Genomic DNA, 20670 nt, shown 5'->3' with positions numbered 1-20670 from the left:
CACAGCACAACTAGAAAGACCTGCAACTAAGATATACGACTATGTACCGGGTGGATTTGGGGGGATAAAGCAGAAAAAAAAAAAAAGATTGGCAACGGTTGTTAGCTCAGATGCCAATCTTTAAAAAAAAAGAGAAAGAAAGAAACCACAGATGCATTCCAATGTTTCATAAGAGGAGACTGAAGCTCAGGGGAGAGAACAGACTTGCCTTGGTTACACACAGTCAGCGACAGAACAGGAGCTGGGGCCATGGCCATCTGAGGGTAATTTTCACCAGACTGGGCCTCCCTCACCCAAACCTCTACTTCTCCATCTCCAGTCTACTTAGATGGCCTGAGAATTTGGAAGAAACAAATGAGGGAAGGAAAGGAAGGAGGGATGGAGAAGAGAGGGAAGGAAAGAAGACAGGAGAGAGGGAGAGAAAAAAGGAAGGGAAGGAAGAAAGAAACAGCTTGCTGCACTGTGTGTTCTGAAGGAAAGGGAATTGGGGGATCAGGAAGTACTAGAAAATCAGGGTTTCCTTGAAGAGCAGCATTTCTCTGGGAGGAACTTGGCTGAACTAGAGGGTGAAGCAAGGTGAGATTGAGAAAAAAATTGAATTTAGTTCTGAACTCTGTAAGCGGTTCAGGGCACTTAGAGGTGTCTTTCTTGTGATATGTCAGAGACAGGACCCTTGGGCATCTGTGGACGAATAAATCTATCTGTGGACAGATAAACTGAACTTCATCAAAATTAAAAATCTTTGTGCATCAAAGAACATTATCAAGTAAATGAACAGACAACCTACAGAATGTGAGAAAATATTAGCAAATCACATATCTGTTAAGAGTTTAGTATTCAACATAGAACTCTTACAGCTCAATGACGAAAAGTCAAACAACCCAATTCAAAAATGAGCAAAGGACTTGAACACATCTAGCCCCAAAGAAGATATATGAATGACCAACAAGCATTAAAAGATGTTCAACATAATTGATCATTAAGGAAATGCAAATCAAAACCACAATGAGATAAAACTTTACACCCACCAGGATGGCTATAATTTTAGAAAAAAGGAAAACAATGAGTGTTGATGAGGATGTGGAGAAATAGAAAATTGAAACAAGCACATTGTTGGTGAGAATGTAAAATAGTGTGGCGTCTATGGAGAACAATTTGGTGCTTCCTCAAAATGTTAAACATAGAGTTAACATGTGACTCAGCAATTCCATTCCTACATAAATACCCAGAAGAATTAAAACAGGTCTTCAAATAAATACTTGCTCACAAATGTTCATAGCAGTGCTATTCATAATAGCTAAAAGGTAGAAACAACACAAACATCTATCAACGGATGAACGAATAAACAAATTGTGGTTTATCCATACAATGAAATAGTATTTGGCCATAAAAAGGGAATGAGTGATGTTCTTCTGGGGTGATGAAAAAGTTTTGAAACTAGAATGTTGTGAGGTTGCACAACATTGTGAATGCACTAAATGCCAGTGAATTATGCACTTTAAAATGGTTAATTGTATGTTATGCGAATTTCACCTCAGTAAAAACATCATAAGAGAGATCACAGCTGCCATCTGTGAACAGGAGACATGCTACCTGAGCAGTAGCTGCTCAGATCTAGTATCTGAGGAGTGTCTGGTATCTATACACTCCAAGCTTAACTCGACAACAAATAACAGCTACAAGATGCAAGTAGTGTCCCCTAGTTAATCAATCTGGTTATATCCAATTCAAAGGATGAAAACTAGGGCCCCCCATGCTTTACTCTTCTTTTTTTTTTTTTTTGAGGAAGATTAGCCCTGAGCTAACATCTACTGCCAATCCTCCTCTTTTTGCTGAGGAAGACTGGCCCTAAGCTAACATCCGTGCCCATCTTCCTCTACTTTATATGTGGGATACCTGCCACAGCGTGGCTTGCCAAGCAGTGCCATGTCCGCACCTAGGATTCAAACCAGCGAACCCCAGGCCGCCGAAGCAGAACATGCACACTTAAGCACTGCGCCACCGGGCTGGCCCCTGCTTTACTCTTCTTTATTGGAACCCCAATTTCGTTCAGGTATCCACCCTCCTTGACATGGTCATGTGCTTCAAGAGATAGGTCCTGGTTGGTCTAAGCCTATAGTAGAGGCTTCAACCCCTGGCCTATGATTGACTTAAGCATGGGCATGTGACACAGTTCAGGCTAATGAGATAATTGGGGAAGCCTAATGGGGCCTCTTCTCAAAAAGGTTTCCTTGCTTTATAACAGAGCTACATAGGAAGAGACGATCTCTCCCATCTTCTGTGGGATGTTATTGTACCAGAAAGGGCATCCAGAGCAGTGGCAGCTATCTTGCAATCAGACTCAGGATAAAGCCACCGTATGGATCAGAGAGAAGCCAAGAGAATCACAAGGAGGTAAATCCTGAAATCATCTTGATACACACCCTCATCCCCTATAGTAGGTTGAATAATGGCCACCCATAGCTATCAAGTCCTACTCCCTAGAAAAAGGGTCTTGGCAGATGTAATTAAGTTAAGGATTTTGAGATGAAAAGACTACCCTGGGTTCTCTGGGTAGGCTCTCAATGGAATCCTGTGAATCCTTATAAGAGAAAGGCATAAGGAGTTTTGAGAGATACTTAGAAGAGAAGGCAATGTGAAGATGGAGGCAGAGATTGGACTGATGTAGCTGCGAGCCAAGGAATGGCAACAATTGTCATAAGTCACCAGAAGCTAGGAGACAGGCATGGAAAAATTTGCCCTCAGAGCCTCAGGAGGGAGTGTGGCGCTGCCAACACTTTGATTTCAGATGTCTGGCCTCCAGAGAATTAATTTCTTTTGGTTTAAACCACCCAATTTGTGGTGATTTGTTATGGCAGCCTTAAGAAAGTAATATACACCCCCATGCCACCACACACTCTTTGCTTCCCTTGGGCAGCCGCTCTGCTGAGGCTCTAATTCCAGTCTCAGTGGAGGTAGCCCCCAGCAGCCCTGTTCCCTGGGCCAGTTTCCCTGTGGCTGCCTCCCCCAGCTCCGGCACTGCAATGGTGAGCTGGACTGTGTCAACTGGGGCTGATGAGGAGGATTGTGGTGATTCCTACCTGCCCATTCCTCCACCCCTAGCCAGCCCACCCACCCGAAGAGCCCCTGGTGGCCCCACCACTCCATGCAGGCAAACACACTTAGCTCCTGGCTTCCATAGCCTCCCATTAGCTTCCTGACACCTGACCTATTATAACAACCCCTTATAACAAGTCCTTTGCTATTGAGATGCCTTGGGTATTTAGGTTCCAAATAGGTGACCTCCTCTGGGTCCCCTTCCTCCCAGAGTGGTATCAAGGGAGAGCATTCAAGTTCCTGTTCATAAAGTCCCCAGTCAAGTGCCAGGTCCATGGAGCCTCTTAGCACACGGGAACCCTTACACTGAGGCAGAAAGGAGGAGCTGCCTGGGAACTGTCCATCCCACCTCCCCCCAGCTCTCCTCTCTACTGTCTCCTCTCCAGCGAATAGCAGTGGATGGCTCCACCTCTCAGACTTGATTCAGAAAGTGAAGCAAGTACTAAAGTGGATTAAAGAGGACCAGCCATGCAATAAGTATCTCCAAACAGGAAGGGAGCCATGGGTTCACCTTAATCCCCTCCTTGAGTGTGACAGCTAATTTTATGTGTCAACTTGACTGGGCCACAGGGTACCCAAATAATGGTCGAACATTATTCTGGGTATGTCTTTGAGGGTGTTTCTGGATGAGATTAACATTTGAATTGGTAGACTGAGTAAAGCAGATTGTCCTCTCCAATGTGGGTGGGCCTCATCCAATCAGCTGAAGGCCTGAATAGAACAAAAAGGCTGCACCTCCTGGGAGTAAGAGGGAGATCCTGCTTGACCGCTTGAGGTAAGATGTTGTTCTTTTCTGGTCTTTGGACTCGAACTGGAACAATGGCTCTTGAGTCAAGCCTGCCAGCTTTCATACTGGAACTTACACCATCAGCTCTCCTGGGTCTCAGGTCTTTGGACTCGGACTAGAACTACACATTGGCTCTCCTGGGTCTCCAGCTTGCCAATGACAAATCTTGGGACTTCTCAGCCTCTTGAATTGTGTGAACTAATTCCTTATAATAACTCTATCTATCTCTCTATCTCTCTATCTATCTATCTATCATCTATCTATCTATCTTATTGGTTCTATTTCTCTGGGGAACCCTGACTAACACACCAAGTCACCCATTTTCTCCAAGACATAGTGTTCCTTCCACCTTAGCAGACCCAGGACTTAGAATCAAGAGAACTGCATTCAGATCCTGAGTCTGCCACTATTCTGCTATGGTCACTTGGGCAAGTCATTCACTGTCCATCGCTGGCCTCAGAAGATTGGTCTGTAAAGATGAGAATAATGCCTGCCCTGCCATCTTGCTGGGCTGTTGATGCAGCCAGCCGTAAGACAATTGTGATCCATAAAAATTGAAAGTTTCCACATTTCCACCCCCACTTTTTCATCAAGAGAGATTTTTTTCCTGGTAGAGCAAAAAACGTTTTGAAGCAGCAAGGCATCTGAAACGCTGGCATCTAGTTCCTCCCCTATTACTGTTTCACTGAGTGGCCCTGGGCTGGGTCTTCCCCCCTTGGGGCCTCACTTGTCCCAAGGATATATTAATGAGGGTGGCAAAGAGAAACTGGACCATTCTAGGAACCTAAGAGACATTGAACCACAGAAAGAACAGAGCCATTTCCACAGTAGATTCAAAGATGCCTTTCACAGAGCCATCTCCCAGAGACCTGGGCCCAGATCTCTCAAGCTCCAGCAATCAGGACATGGTTCTGCTTTGAGTTTGGCAATCAGGAAGCTCTGACCCTGTTCTCCAAATCTCTCTCTCTCTTTGTCTCTCTCTCTTTCCCTCTCTCTCTCTTACTAATCTTCAGAAAGCAGTTTTTCTCAACCTTGTCACTCAGAATTGGCCAGGCGGTCCAGTCTCTTGACTCACAAACCTGTGAAGGGGGAGTATTTCCCGGCAGCCTATTTGCATTAGCTCTTTCTGGAAGGTTGTCATTAGCTTCTAATTGCCAAGACTTCTTCCTGGCTGTTTCTTATTAAACAGATATTATTTGTTTAACACCCAGATCCCAGGATCTGGGTCCTGGGAGCCTTGGAGGTATTTCTAATACTCTGTTCTTCTCCTTTTCATTCTCTCCATCTCACTCCCCTTTTCTCTTTTTCTTGGATCCTCTCTTCTGTCTCTTGTAAAAACTGTCCTTGGCACCCTTAAAGAAAGAAAGCCCAGCTGGCCCAGGGTTAGCAGTGGAGAGACTCACCTTGGGCACCTCTCACTGGTCACTGCTACCTCCACTCTCTCTGGACTCCATACACACACTGGCAGGGCCAATTTAATGCTTTTGCCTGTGGGAGGACTTAGGACGTTTCCTTTCATTCCCTGCCCTCAGTGCGGAATAGATAGCTAAGTCTTTCTTACAGATGCTGGGATAACGGCAGGGAAATGATGTGAAACTACATCATCTGGCTCATAGAAGACGCCATCCCTGAGGCCCACGCCAGTCCCGTCCCAGCTCCTGGCCTGCCTTCACAATGCAGGCACCACCCAGAAACCCTTGTCTAGCCCAGGGCTCCAACAGAGCTAGAGAGGTTAGGTCCTGCCAAAGGCCACCTCTCACAGTATGGGTTTCTGTATCAGGACCTGCCGTTTCCCCCAGGTCAATGACCCCAGAAATGTCCTCTGTGTAGGAGAGAGCACACCCACACATGAAGTGCCTGAATGCAACACAATAACCCACCATTCATACCCACAGAGTACACATTCAGCAGATGGAGGAGCTGTCCTTACATTTCTTTCCTTTCTCTCTCTCCTTCTCCTTTCTCTACACTGCCACCTCTCTCCCCAGTGTTCACTTTGTTTCTCACCTCCCACCCACAAGTGCAGGATCACTTCTGCTTCTGCCTTCTGATGGCCTTCCCCATGCTGGGGTGGCAAAGCCTTCCCTAATGTCTTCTCCTGCCCTCAATACGTGGCCCAGGTCAGATGGTTGATTTGCACCCCTTTCTCCAGGGTCACATCTCTGCCCTGTTCAGCTGATATTCCCAGTCATTCACTCAACAAGCATGGGCTGAGCCTCTCTTGGGCCAAACCCAAGCTAAGTGCTGGGGACTCTGAGAGAAAGCAGTCACAGTTCCTGCCTTACGATGATCCACAGTTATTGAGAAGACAGGCACACAAACAGGCAATAAAAATGCAGTATCGCCAGTGTCAAGTGAAGTAAGCACAGGGAAACCAACCCCAAACGGGGATTGGGGAGAAGGACCAAAGAACACTTCCAGGAGGAAGTGAAGTCTGATTGAGGTCTGAAGGAGGAATAAGAGTTAAGCAGGAAGAAACGAAGGGAGAGAGCATTCCAGGCAGAAGGACCTGCACGGTCAGAAGTTAGAGATGGAACATCAGGGCTGGTCCGTGCCTGGGGTTGCTTTCTGTGCCACAATGTGGACATGTGCCTGTGTGCCCTGCATCTCCATGCATGACCATAAACTGTGCATCCCAGCACAGAATATTTGGAGAACTGTTCCTTTGTGTGTGTGTGTGAGATTGGCCCTGAGCTAACATCTGTTGCCAGTCTTCCTGGGTTTTTTTCTCCCCAAAGCCCCAGTACATAGTTGTATATCCTAGTTGTAGGTCCTTCTAGTTCTTCTACATGGGATGCCACCACAGCATGGCTTGATGAATGGCACGTTGGTCTGCGCCCAGGATCTGAACCAGTGAACCCTGAGCCACCCAAGTGGAGTGTGCAAACTTAACCACTCAGCCATGGGGCCGGCCCCTGGAGGACTATTCTGCTGGAGCTATTGGACACACTATGCCCAGATGTCTATGTTACAACATAAAATCTCCACGTTTTTATTGTTGGGTAATGGGCTCCTCTGACATCCTTGAGCTTCCCCTCACTCTTGAATTCCTCCATCAATCCCCATCAGAGCTAGGGTCACCAATAGCGGAGGTGAAGTGGTGAGGTGTGGATGCCCTTTTCAAACAGCACTCGATAATAATAATCATTTTTTTTAAAGTTGAAAGTTTAATGGTTTAATTTTATGCCTTGTAAAAATGTTTTTGTGTCAGATCCACCCCATTAACGCAGTCAGAATAAAATGTTCCTGGTGTCCAAATGGATGCATCAAAGCAGCCAGGTCAAAATGTCCCGTACCCGTGTGCATGTGTGTGTGTGTGTGTGTGTGTGTGTGTGTGTCTGCGCCGCTGAGCAAGTGAGTATATGAGCTACATGCTCCCTTTTATGAATATTTGGGCCAGCCCAGGTCCCTGTAGGCCCGGGGACCTTGTTCAGTACACACAGTATGTGTCCATGTGGGGAAAGCCACCCATCAGCATTGCCCATAGAAATAGCCTGTCAGGGTATTTCCACCTGTGACCTTGACTTCACACTTGGCCAGGGTGAGGAAGTGAGACTGATCCATGGGGAGAAGAGCTGCTATTTGTGCCTCCCTCCTCACTCTGTTTCCTCACTACCATCAGTCAAACTACCCTTCCTAACAAAGACCCTCCAGCAGGAAGTCATAAAATGCTTCATAAAAAAGAAGGGCGCCTGGGGCCAGGCCCACCCAGGCCACAAATTCCATTAGGGAGAAATGGAATTGAGGACTGTGGGCCTTGTGGGTTTCAAGTTTTCAGAGTGGAGAGAGGCCAGGAACCCAGCCTCCTCGAGTGCCTGGGCAGTCTGGAGAAGCTGGGGCTGGGAGGGTGGAATAGGACTGGATAGGGAGAGCACAGACAGACCCAGAGTGAGAGTGAGCTGATGGAGGGGGCTCTGTCCTGGGCTGTGGGCAGGCTGCAGGGTGCATGGACTGGGCCCAATCTAAAGATGAGACAGGCTCTAATGCCATCTGCCATCCCTGTTGCACCCTTGCTCTGTGTGGGACTCGCAATTCTCCTGCCTGAATGATGGCAGTAATCTCTCTCCTGGTCTCCCTGGGGCTCTTCCTCCCTCCCCAGTCCCCGACCCGCACAGCATCCAGAGTGAGCCTTCCAAAACACAGGCCCAATCTCATCATCCCCAGCCTAAAACCCTCAGCTGGTTCCCCAGTGTCTATAGGAGCTGTGGGCTGGGATTGTCACCAGGATCTGGTGAGAAAAGAGGTTCCAAAGGCAAATAAGTTAGGAGAATGCCTCACTCAACAAAGTAGAAGAGATGTCTTTATTGCAGGACAGAGTGGCATCTGTACTATGCTAACGTATACCTCCTCTACCCCACCTTTCTCATAGGACGTAGAGTTCAGCAGAATCTTCTTTGGGAAACACTGACTCCACGTGCCATATGTTCCTCTCTGGGACCTGGCACCTGCATGCACCTCTAGCCCTCTTGTCTTCACTCATGCTGTCCCCTCAACAGAAATGCCTTCCTCAGCCCTCCCCATTGCCTGCCTAATTTCTACTTACCTTTTAAGACGTTTGAACTATACCTCCTCCAGGGAGCCTACCCTGGCTTCCCCCACCCACTGCTCATCCCTCACTCTCTGGGCTGCCAATCTCTGACTTGTTAGTTATCATGTATGAAACCATTTCCGGGGGTCGGCCCGGTGACGCAGCAGTTAAGTTCGCATGTTCTGCTTCTCGGCGGCCCAGGGTTTGCTCGTTCGAATCCCGGGTGCGGACATGGCACTGCTTGGCAAAAGCCATGCTGTGGTAGGCATCTCACGTATAAAGTAGAGGAAGATGGGCATGGATGTTAGCTGAGGACCAGTCTTCCTCAGCAAAAAGAGGAGGATAGGCAGTAGTTAGCTCAGGGCTAATCTGCCTCAAAAAAAAAAAAAAAAAAAAAAGAGTGAAACCATTTCCGTATTTGCCTCCTGCATGGGATTTTGAGCTCCTTGCAGGCAAGGTCTGGGCCTTATTCAACTCTGGGCCCAGGGGCCAGCACAGGGCCTGCCAGTCCTCAGTGAATGTTGGATGGAGAGATGGGACAGAAAGAGCAGCAGAGAAACAAGCAGAAAGAGTTTAAGAAAGAGAAGGATAGAAAGAAAGATGGAATGAGAGAATAAAAGCAAGTATATGGAGACCTTTGTCAGGAAGCCCTCAGAATGCCCCAGGTTCTATGTGTCAAGCTAATGGACTAGAAATTGAAAAGCTGTACATTATATAAGATACTCTATGCAGCTTCAGTAGGAATGGCTGATTGCTCTCGTCTTAGTGGCCTCCAGTGGGGCTGTAGCCCACACACAACAGTGAGGCCAGTGCATTGGGCCAGTCCAACCTACTAATTCAGCAGTGCTCACTAATTTGATAAAAAAACAATATCTGCTAAAAAGCTCAGGTGGGCCATCCCCCAGGTCAGGTTGGCTCCTTTTGGCCCTGAGGCAGCATGTGTCAGTGTCAGGTTCTACTCCACTGGGACCCTGCCCACAAGTGCTGCACTGCCTCCATGAGGGTGAACTGGGGGGAAAAGGCCTGAGGGCTCCTCTACCTCCACAGGAGGGTGCTGGGGTGTTCTGGCCCCTGGTCTGCCTCCTCAGATGATGCACCTCTCCTCTCCCTGGGTCTGTTTCCCTCTCCTTCCCTCTGATGCTGAGTTAGGAAGTACGGGAAACAAAGAAGCTACAGAGAAAGACCAAGGTTAGGGTTTGGATGGCCTTCCTTGACCCATTTTCTTACAGAAAGCCTCACTGACATTTAAGTAGGAACCCCAAGAAGCTGAGAGAGCAAGCCATGCAGATATCTGGAGAGACAGGAAAGAGTATGCCTGACACGATCCACGGACAGCAAGGGGGCCAATGTGGCCAATGCAGATGGAATGAGGGGGACGTGGTAGGAGATGTGGTCAGACAGGTGACAAGGGGAGATGTTGGGCAGGGCCTTGTAGACTGTCACATGGACTCGAGCAAAATCAGAAACCATTGGGGAGTTTTGAGCAGAGGGTCTTTCTGGTCTGTATGTTGGGAGTGGATTGCAAGAGGCAAGAGTGGAAGCAGGGAAGAGTTGAGAGGCTTCTGCAGTCATCCAGGTGAGAGATGATGTTAGCAAGGACTAGCGTGAGAGCAGCGGAAGTGGTAGGGAGTGGGAAGGTTCTTGACGAATTTTGAAAAGGGAACCAACAGAACTTGGATCAGATTTGGGGTATGCAAGAAAGATAGGAGTCAAGGATGAGTCCAAGGCTTTTGGCCTGAGCAACTGGAAAGACAGAGTTGCCATTTACTGCTAGCTGCTGCTGATAATCAAACCCAATCTGCAGGGCAAGGTGAAAGCAGACCAAGTGCCTGCAAAGCCCATTTAAGCCCCCTCAGTGCAGGCCTCCAGTGCAGGTCCTACTTGACTTGCTGAAGCCCCATGTGTTTTGCTGAAAGGAACCTTGGAAGCTGGGAGAGTCAGTGGGGCCAGAGACAACATTTAGGGACCTGGTTCTTCCCTTGGGCCCTGGACTTCTCTGGGACTCAAGAGCATGAGACACTATGAGGTGCCCCAGCGCCTTTCTCTGCTCACAGCTTACTTTTGACAGCTCAATCCACTCCATCACTGCCAAGGCTTTCAAAGGCCTGTTGCAACTGAGAAAGCTGTGGTTGCCAGGTTTCCTGGATGGAGCCTGGGGTGGGTAGTTAGGAGTAGGGATGGGTTAGGATGGGACTGAGGCTTGTGGGGCTGGAGAAAGTTGGGAATGCTCAGCTTTTTGGCTGGGGACGAAAGATTAGGCCATTTACCAAAGAACCAATAGCCATTGGTAGAACAGGCAACCAGCCCAGAAAGAAACTAGAATTTGAGGTGGCCTTGGTATTTTCTTTGGAGCCCATGCCTGCTGGACACTGGCTATCAGCCCTGGGTGGGGTGGGAGGGGGGCTTTGACCCCGAGTTGTAAATGACTCTGTATCGAGAAGTTACACTTGTCTCTGATCCCAAGGATCACTGGTCAGGCCTGGAGGAACATCTGTTGCCTTTACTTGACTCAGATCTTACTATTTCTTAACAAAGATGACCAAGACTTTAGCTCCCATTCTTGGTCTAAGGACCAGGTTCATGAGTTTTGTCTCCAGCAAGCAGATATGCTGCACAGAACCATCCCTACTCTCTCATCCACTCCCCTGGGCACTGGTAAGCTGGCTGGCCCCTTTGGAGAAGCTGTTCTTGTGAGGAAGCAATAAGATACTCAAGGCAAAAGGGACCTTTAGAAAAATTAATCTTCCACAGGAGGACTCACCAGAGAAAGAAGTCTGTACCTTTCATGGCTAACTAAGAATTTACCATGTATCTCTCTCTAAAATTAGATTCACTCTTCAGGGCTTGCTTTTCCACTCAAGTCAGTCCTCCTGGGTCCTTCAGCACACCCGCTGCCAAGGTAAGCCCCGTGCCCAGCCCTGCCCTTGCCTCTGACTCTGCTCTGTCCTTTGGGGCCCTTGTGGCATCCCCTCCCTGGTGCTTTCAGGACCTTTCCCTGGAGTGGCCGTGAGTAGCTTCTTTCCTTTAGGGGTGGGAGAGAGATGGAGCTCAGTGAGTACTGGGAAAGGCAGTTTCCCATCCCCCATCCTCCCCCCACTCCTGCAGGGCCTTGGGCCTGGAACATTGTGCTGGGCTTATGGCCTTGTGAGGAACTATCTCTCCCTGCTTTGGGCTTTGTGTATACTCCTTTGTTTTGTTTAAGCTTAAGCACACCAATGGCCTTCAGGCACACCCCCAACTTTCTGTATTTCAGACCCCACGGGGGAGTGGTTGGGATCCTTCCACTGCAGCATGAAGTGGGGTGCCTGCAGCCACACAGGGCGTTGACTGTGGAACAGATCTGCCCGCCATGGGGGACCGAGGCACCATAAGGGGCTAGAGCTTGTGCGCTTGGCAAGGCCCACCCTCAGAAGGGGACTTCGCCTCAGGTGTTCACAAACTTTTTGGCCCCATTGTAGGGACAACTCTGTATAGCTTTCCTGGAGGCTGTCCAGGATGAGGGCAGCAGTCCGAGGAAAGGCAAACTGGAGACCATGCCTCTGGCCATGCCCCACCTCAGAGCTAGGCCTCCTGCCTGGGCAGCGCCTGCCTGCTGCACTCCTTGTTGAGGCTCAGCTCCTGGCAGGATGTTGGACGGCAATAACCTCATCCAGCTGCTCCTGGACACCGTGCTGGGGTTGAGTTCCTTGTACTTTCTGTAAGTTCTTGATCCTATCCTCCCTTATTCCTACATTTGCTCCAGCCAGGGAGCGAAGAATCTGGTATCTGTGTATGTGTGTGTGTGTGTCTGTGTATGTGTCTGTGTGACTTTGTGTGTACACACATGAGCTGTGCATATGAGGTGCATTTGTCTGTGGGTATGTGTGTGTATGCATAGGCCTACCTGCACCCAGGAGAGGGACAGGGGCTTTTCCCCAGAGAACAGGGGCCCAGAAAACCCCAAGTCCATGCCCTGGGACTGGTGGGTAGTGTGGAGGACAGAACCTCGTTCAGCTCCCTAGACTGTGTATTTCCACTAGGTGGGCTTGGAGGAAGACCTGGGCAGGGGGTCTTGCTCAGGGTCACATAGTTCAGAAGCAACAGAGCTGAGACAAGGCCCCATGGCTCCTGATTCTTAGAGCAGTATTTTTTTCTACTACCCCAGAGCAGAGAGAAGAATCTTCATCCTGTCAATCCCATGGAGCATTCATGAGGCCCACGGGAGCTGATGGACAGAGCAATGCTTGGTTGAGTGTAAAGGGCCACGTGGCTGTGAGAGGTGGTTCTTAGATATCGTATTTCCTTGGTGTGTCCAGCAGAGTGCTAATCCCTGGAGGGCGCTCAGTCCTGTCAACTTGGTTGCCGACTTCTAGGGCCCTGCTGAGCAATTCTCTCAGCTCCATGCCCACCCCATCCATCTGCGCTCAGACGCCTAAGCTGAACTGGCTGTGAGAGCCCCTCCTCCAGAGCCCCCGGATTAAGGCTGTGGTGTACACAGTTAGTTTCCTGTGGCCCTTCTTTTCTTCTCCATCCGTCTTCTCACGCTTGATTTCCTGGCTTTACGGACTTTGGTCCCATCGACCTTGGCCAGTTAACCCTAATTGCAGCTTGAAGGATTTGAGTTAGACCAGGGTTTTTCAATCTCAGCACTATTGACATTTAGGGTAGGGAAATTCTTTGTCGTGGAGCCTGTCCTGTGTCCTGAGCAGCAGGATCTGTGTGCTGGTCTCCAGAGGAGGAAATCAGCCCTACTTTTGCCAGACAATTTGAGTCTTTGCGATGTGGGCTCGGCAAGCCGAGAAGTTGAAAGAAAGATTTCTTGGACTCTCAAGGTCTGGTAGTAGTGCTCCTTTATTCAGAGAACAGCATGAGGACAGGACCCATGGGCAGTGAAGAGCTGCAGTGGGTTGAGGGCAGGGCTAAATTTATAAGGCATAGGCATATGAGTTATTTCTTTACAAGATAAAGGAAAGATGACGTAAAAAAACCATTAAAATGGTGTCAGTGCAGGTGGGGTCTGGGTATTGGGTGGTCCTATAACTTTAGTTAAGAATCAGGTCAGATCAGGTCAGGACATCCTATGCTTCCCGGAGGGTGATACAGATCGGTATGTAGGGCAGGACGCCTTGGGCTTCTCTCCCTGGGGCAGCCTTGATACTCATCACTTGTATGTCCTCCCCAAATTCTAGTTCAACTTCCAGGCCTCATGCAAGTCATTTTAGACAGCCCCTTGCTTCCAAGCAAGATGCTGCCAGGTGAGTGGGTGCCTTAGTGATACGCAGAATGAGGAGGTGCTTCCTAACATCCAACCTCAGTCTCTCCAGCTGCTCCCTAGACCTACTTCCTCTCTTTCCTGCATGGACATGGAAACCACTTCTCACCACCCTCTGGGTGAAGAACTGCCTCAGTCCTTTGTTGCTGCTTCTCCGACTGAGCCCCATTTTCAGCCCCCTTGCTCTGCCGAGCTTATCTCCCTGGGTCTAATGCCCGCCACCCCACCCAACCCCAGCCTTTCTTTGGTATTTAGAGTATGACAGACCAAGCTTCAAATCCAGGCTCCCTCATTTGCTAGCTTTGTGACCTCAAGCATGTCCATTTATCTCTCTGGGTTTCAGTTGCTCTCATCTGTAAAATGGGGCTATTAATTGTAAGACTGTTGTGAAAAGTGAACGAGATAATGCATATGAGGTACACAACACAGTGCCTGGCATGACCAGTGCATACTAAGTGTTAGAGGAGGAAAGGCATGTAAAGTGTGTAAGCAGTGCTAGGCATATAGGAGGCACTAAATACATGTTAGCTACTATTAAGCTGACAGCCGCCTCTGAGGCTTTTGGAAACAAATCAAGTGTACTTTATTGGAGACAGCGCGGAGACTGACCTGGCTCCCCAGACGAATGAAACCATGAGAAAAGGCACTTCTGCCTCATTCACTCCCACGCCTCGTTGCCATCTCACTGACTGATCTTTGCCCACCCACCTAGCACTGAGTCACACAGACCTGATTTGTCCAAATCTAGCTCCACCACTACCTAGCTAAGTATAATGTTGGCCGAGTTCCTTCACGGCTCTGAGCCTCAGTTTCTGTACCTCTAAAATGGGGGTTAAAATTGTATCCACTTGCAGGGGTTTGTGACTCTCTAATGAGAAAATAGGTGGGCGAGCTGTGTCAACCACACTGGAGAGGGGTTGGTTTTCGTTTCTGTTGTTCCTCCCTTTCCCTGAGCCCTGGGCCCTGTCTCCCTTCTTAGCACCCTGCCCCCTTACCCTTCATCTCACTCTCCCCCTATCTCTTCTGCTTCCCCTCCTCATAAAGCTGTCACAGGCCAGGACACAGCCATTTCCTCTGCCTGCACAAGCAGTGCTTGTTTATGCTGGCGTTTTTCTGTGACCTGAACAACATGTCCCACTCCATGGACGAGCTGGAGCCACTGATTCAACTGTCTCCTCCCAGGGGGGTTTGTTGGAAGAAGGCCAGCTTCAAGCTGGGCCCAGCTCCACTCCCTCCCCTCAGAGGAGAGGAGGCTGGGAGCCTGGGGTCTTTGCCTCCCCGTCAGGAGCCTTGGGCCATAAATTGCTCTCATTTGACAGCAAGGAGTTTGTCCAAGGTCATAGGAGCCAGTGAGAGGCCCTGACAGGAGTCTGCTTGCCTCTCTGGACTAGGAAGCATAGCTGGGATGGAGTTGGGAAATGAGAAGGGGTGTCTACACTCCAACAAGGGAAGCAGGAAGTGCCACTGCGGTCCACAGGCTAGATGTGCCCAAAGTCTAGAAACGGGCTTCCAGCTGCCCAGGCCTCAGCACCTCTCTTCCGCTGAGGAAGCAGCAATGGTTTTATTCTCTTACAGACTCTATGCTGCCCTCTGCCAGGGCCAACTTATTGTTAGGCACAGTTGTCCCAGCACCTAGGGTCCACGAAAATGGTTTTAATTTTACTTTATTTTAACATCAGAAGAAAAAAAATGAATACAATAACAGTGAATATATAATGATTAGTCCAGCCTGGATAATATTTGTCTTCATACCAATGCAGTCATAAAATATACATTTTAAATATTGTTTACAAAGGAAGGGCCCATGAAAGCAAAAGTAGCCGGGGCCCGTGATAGCCTAGATGTGGCCCTGGCCTCTGCTCAATGCCGGGCCCTCCATGTCAGCTTGAGGCCCCATCCGCCTGCTTTAGAGGCTGTCTCAGATGGCCCAGAGTCCTTTCTGAACACAGCCTGGCCTGCCCACCAGCTGGAATCCTGGAGGCAGGGCAGAGCAGGCCAACTCCCAGCAAGCTGTGGGCGTGGGCTGGGGGCAGAAGAAGGCAACCTCCATGACCACTGTGTATTCCTGCAGCCCTGCCCCTCTTGCCTCCCTCCTGGTCTCCTTTCTTCCCAGGCAGCTTTCCTCAAATGCATTTCCTCCTTTGATCAACAGCTCTCACACCTACCACTCCTGGTTCCCTCCCTTCTGCCCCACCATACACACCAACAAGAGGTAGGGGTCTCCTCTCTCTTTGCACTGGGCTGTAGTGGAAAGAAGACAGGCTTGAGAGTCTGGGCGGAAGTCTCAGTTCAGCTGCTTACTTGCTGTGTACCCCAAGGCAAGTCTCCTTGCCTCTAGGACTCTCAGATCTCCTTCTGGAAAAAGGGGATGCTGACACCTCACAGGGGACTTTTGAGGTTGAAAAGACATCCTGTTTGGGAAAATGCATGGCACAGTTCTGGGTATATGGTAGGTGCTAAGTATCCATGTGTTCCCTCCTGGGCAGTGGAAGGGTTTGACGCTGTCCTGTCCTTACCTACCCTTCCCCAGGTTCCTTCAAGTTCCGTGCCCCCTCCCACTCCTGGCCCTGGCCTCATGTGCTGTCATGGCTCTCTGGTCTGACACGCAAATATTTAACTGCATTCAGCACACACTCCCTGAGCTCCCTGACACTGGCTCTTCTAGACCAGAGTGTGCTGGACACTGACCCAGGGGCCACAGAGATGACTCTCACCTGGTCCCTTGTCTTTGATGTCACAGCCTAGACGAGGATGCAGGCTTGTACATTTGAGGTTAGTTTTGTGTGGCAAAAGTTCACTCAAAAAGTATTTCAGGAGCTCAGGGGTGGGGTGGTTAGGAAAGGCTGGCTGGGGCTGGGAAGATGTGAATAGCTAGAGAGGATGAAGTTGGGGCAAGCCAAGTGGGGGCAGAGGCTGTAGAGCAAGGGCTTGGAGTGAACAAGCCAACACAATAAACAGTGATGAAACGCTCCCTTTATGTCCATGACTGTACTGGGCACTATGCTAGGTGCACGGGCTTCTCTCAATACCTTAGCAAGGTAGGCATTCCTGTACCCATGTTACAGATGAGAAAACTGAGGCTCAGAGAGTGAAGTAGCTTACTCAAGATCACACTGCTAAGAAGTGGCAGAACCAGGACTTGAACCCACCTGTGTGTGTCTCCAGATGCCTTTCAGCAGGCCTCCCTGCCTCCTCGAGCTGTGCACTGTGAAGGACTCAGAGAGGAAGCCCACAAGGATCCTGATCCCAGGTGCTCCCAGGCTAATGGGCAGACTGGTTACGTGGCTGGTACCCAAGGAACAGTAAGAGGGGGCATAAGCAAGATGGAAGCCTTGAAATGGATGAAAGGGCAATGACAACTCAAAGAAGGGAGAGTGTGAACTTTGCTGGAAGTTTCAGGGATGACTTCATGGTGGAGACATATTAGAGTCTATTAGTGTTTCCAGACTGGTGAGGTTTGAGCATGATAGCACTTTGCAGCAATCAACTTATGTTGCTAAGTAATCCATACATCTCTCTGAGTTTCATTTTATATATGGGGAAACCGGGGCACTGAAAGGTTAAATAACTTGCCCACGGCCCTAGAGCTAAGAACTGGCAGAGCTGAGACTTGAACTTGAGTCCTCTGAGTCCAAGACCGTCCTCCGTCCACTCCTGGCAAAGGGAACTAAAGGAGCATTCCTGAGACATGACTGGAGAAGGGAAGTGAAGGGGAGGAAAAAGTTGGTGGAAAGGTCAAGGCTGCATTGTGGGGTCCTGAACGCCACAGTTTGGTAGTCAACTGAGGGGAAAGTGGCGGCATTGACGGCTTTTGAGTCAGAAAGGCATAGGATAACATTTGACTTTAGAAAGATTCGCCTGGTACTAGGTATAGGTGGAAAAGGGTGGGAGAAGAGAGAAAGGAAGTGAGGGCTTCTCCCTAATATCGAGGTGGAAAGGAATGCAATATGAACTGGGGTGCTTCAGACATGGGGCCAGGGGCTGGATATGAGAGATGCTGTGGGGGTAGACTAAACAGGATGTGCATAGTTCCTCTTTAGGATCATGTGATCTGGCCCTTACCTACCTCTCTGACTCCATCTCTTCCCACTTCCCCCTTGCTCCCTGCACCCCAGCCAAGGTGACCAGCTGCTCACCCTGGAAAATGGCAACTTTGTCCCCACTCCAAGACCATTGTACTTGCTGACTATTTCCTCTGCCCAGCACTCCTCCCCCTAGATCTTTGCGTGACTGATTCGTTCTCCTCCCTCTGGTCTTGGCTTACATGTCACCTCCTCAGAGAGGCGCTCCCTGACCACCCTAATGAAGTAAGCACTCAGTCACTACTACCTCACCCTGCTGTATTGCCTTCATCACCCTTATCATAGCTGAAGTTAGCTTGTGTATGTGTACCTCTCTCCACTCACCCATCTACTAGAATGTGTGCTAAAGGCAGGTGGGAACCTTGTCAGTCTTGTTCACTGCTGTATTCCCTGTATCTTAACAGAGTCTGGTCTGGCACATAGACATTTCACAACTACTCGTTGAATAGCAGAATGGAGGAGTGTTTGAATGGATGGATGGATGGATGGATGGATGGATGGTTGTGGAGGAAGGTGAGAAGGAGGGAGGGGTTATGGCTGATTTGGGGATCTGAGCTGGGCAGCCAGGAAGATAACAGTGCCACCAACAGAGACAGAACAGGCAGTGGGGAGCAGACTGTGTGTGGGAAGATGATGAGTTTAGCTTGGGCCTGTTGAGTTTGATATGCAGGTGGGGCCTCCAGGTAGAAAGGTCCACTCATGCAGTGGGAAATACTGGCCTGAGGTCGAGGAGGTGATGGGGCTCTGGACAGGGACAGGGTGGGGGGTCATCTGCACAGAGGTGTAAACTGAAACAACGGATGTCAGTGAGGTCCCTAACGAGAAAGCTGAAGCAGGGAGGAGAAGGAGAAGGAAGAATTTGGAGGAATGCTTGAGGTCGGGGTAGGGCAGAGGGAAGAGAGAAGTGGGAGGGGCAAGGATAGAAGGCCAGGAGCTATGGCCAAAAAAGTAAGAAGAGATCTTATTGCGTAGAAGAAGGAGGGCTCAAGAAGGAAGATATGGACATGGGGCCACATTCTCAAGGAGGAAGTAGAGTAAAAACCAATTAGTAGTTAGGATGCACAATATCACTGGGATATTTCAAGCCTGGTGAGGAGGTAGGTGTGTCCAGAATGGTGGGAACTGAGGCTGTGGAGGCCTGGGAGCCACTAGGGTAGGTAGGACCTTGATGCCAAGTAGAAAATAATATGCATACCCCAGCCACCCACCCAAGCCCAAGCCCTCCCCACAGAGCCTGACTGACAGGGAGGAGGAGGGCAGAGGAGACTACCATGTAGTCAAGTCTGCTATGTGCTAGGCACTATGCAGCCACATTCACGACCATTGGCTCATTTAACCTTGACAACAACCTTGCAAGATATAAATGAGGATTATCCTTATCATCTATGAGAAAAAGAAATCAGAAAGGTTAAATGTGTCACTTAAAGTCACACAACCAGGCCACAATGTAGCTAGATTTGAACCTGGATCTGTCTACCATCTACCCTCGGCCACTCTGGCAACAGGGCACTGGAGACTAGAAAATAATAGATGGAAGCTCACAGATAGATTGTCCAATTCCCACATGGGATTTACCCACAGCCTGGTTTCTTTGAGCTATCGGGTCAGTGGAGGCACAAGAGGAAAAAGTATAGGCAACAGGGGTGGGAATTGGAGGGTGAGAGTTCTCTGGCACCAGGGAAAGGAAAAGGTCAACTCAGGGTGGGTCGAGGTATAAGGCTGAGGGCTAGAAATGGCCATGGGCAGTGCTTGCCACGTGTGTGGGAGTGAGGGGCCTGGGTGGCCTCATCTCTATGAGATCCACTCCCCTGTCTATTGGCCATGATGGTCCATTCATGGATTGCACAGTGGACCAGACAGAGGCACAGGGATGGGAGCCTCTGCTTTATGCACGGGGACACCACTAAGGTCCAGAGAAGCTCCTCTGCTTGGCACTACCTCTCCCAGGATGCCAGATGTAGGGGAACCACACTGGGCAGCTGGTCCAGGGCAGCAGAGTTCAGAGCTGAAAGGTTGGGGGAATATTCTCTGGCCCTTCTAGGAGCCTCCCTCATAACTCTTTATCTGTCTCCTAGTGACTATCAGCTGGGTCGTCATTTTCATACTGCCCATTAACAGTATGCTCAACCCCATACTCTGTACCATGACCCAGCCTCCTTCCATGACCAGCCGCCTGTGCCAGAAGGCCCCTGGCTGCCTTCCTCAAAAACTACTGGTCGGGGGCTGGCCCTGTTGCCAAGTGGTTAAGTTCACATTCTCTGCTTCAGCAGCCGGAGTTTTGCTGGTTCGGATCCTGGGTGCGGACATGGCACCACTCATCAGGCCATGCTGAGGCGGCGTCCCACATAGCAGAGCTAGAAGGACCTACAACTAGAATATACAACTATGTACTGGGGGGTTTGGGGAGAAGAAGGAGAAGAAAAAAAAAGGTTGACAGCAGATGTTAGCTCAGGTGCCAATCTTTAAAAAAACCCAAAAACCTACTGGTCGGAGCTTCACACCGGTGTCCCTCAACACCAGTGCTGCTTGAGCAATCTCCCATCCCACATCCACACGTGGGGCGCCTCCATTGTTTTCCCAAAGGCAAGGGGCTGACAGGCCCTCTGCTCCTCCTCCTTTCCTTTCAGGGCTAGCCAAGACCTCCAGGCAGCAGCAGTAAAAAAAGGCCAAAGGCATGTAGAGATGGCAGAACCCAGAAGAGAATGGAAGGAGGTGACAGAGAAGTGGGACTTGACAGGCACCCCAATCTGTTCAGGCTGAGTGAGGGTGGAGACTGGGGTGGGCCAACCTGAAGTTACTGAGCCAGACTTGTGACGAGGTATCACTGGCCTTTTTGGCCCACGAGGAAGCTGAGGTTGAGAGAGAGAGAACAGGACTTGTTCGTTCCAGGCTACTCCATAGCACTGAAGGGATGCAAACACAGATG

Source organism: Equus asinus, chromosome X, assembly GCF_041296235.1.
Source record: "Equus asinus isolate D_3611 breed Donkey chromosome X, EquAss-T2T_v2, whole genome shotgun sequence".
NCBI classification, from domain to species: domain Eukaryota; kingdom Metazoa; phylum Chordata; class Mammalia; order Perissodactyla; family Equidae; genus Equus; species Equus asinus.
Note: the sequence above shows the minus strand (reverse complement) of the source record.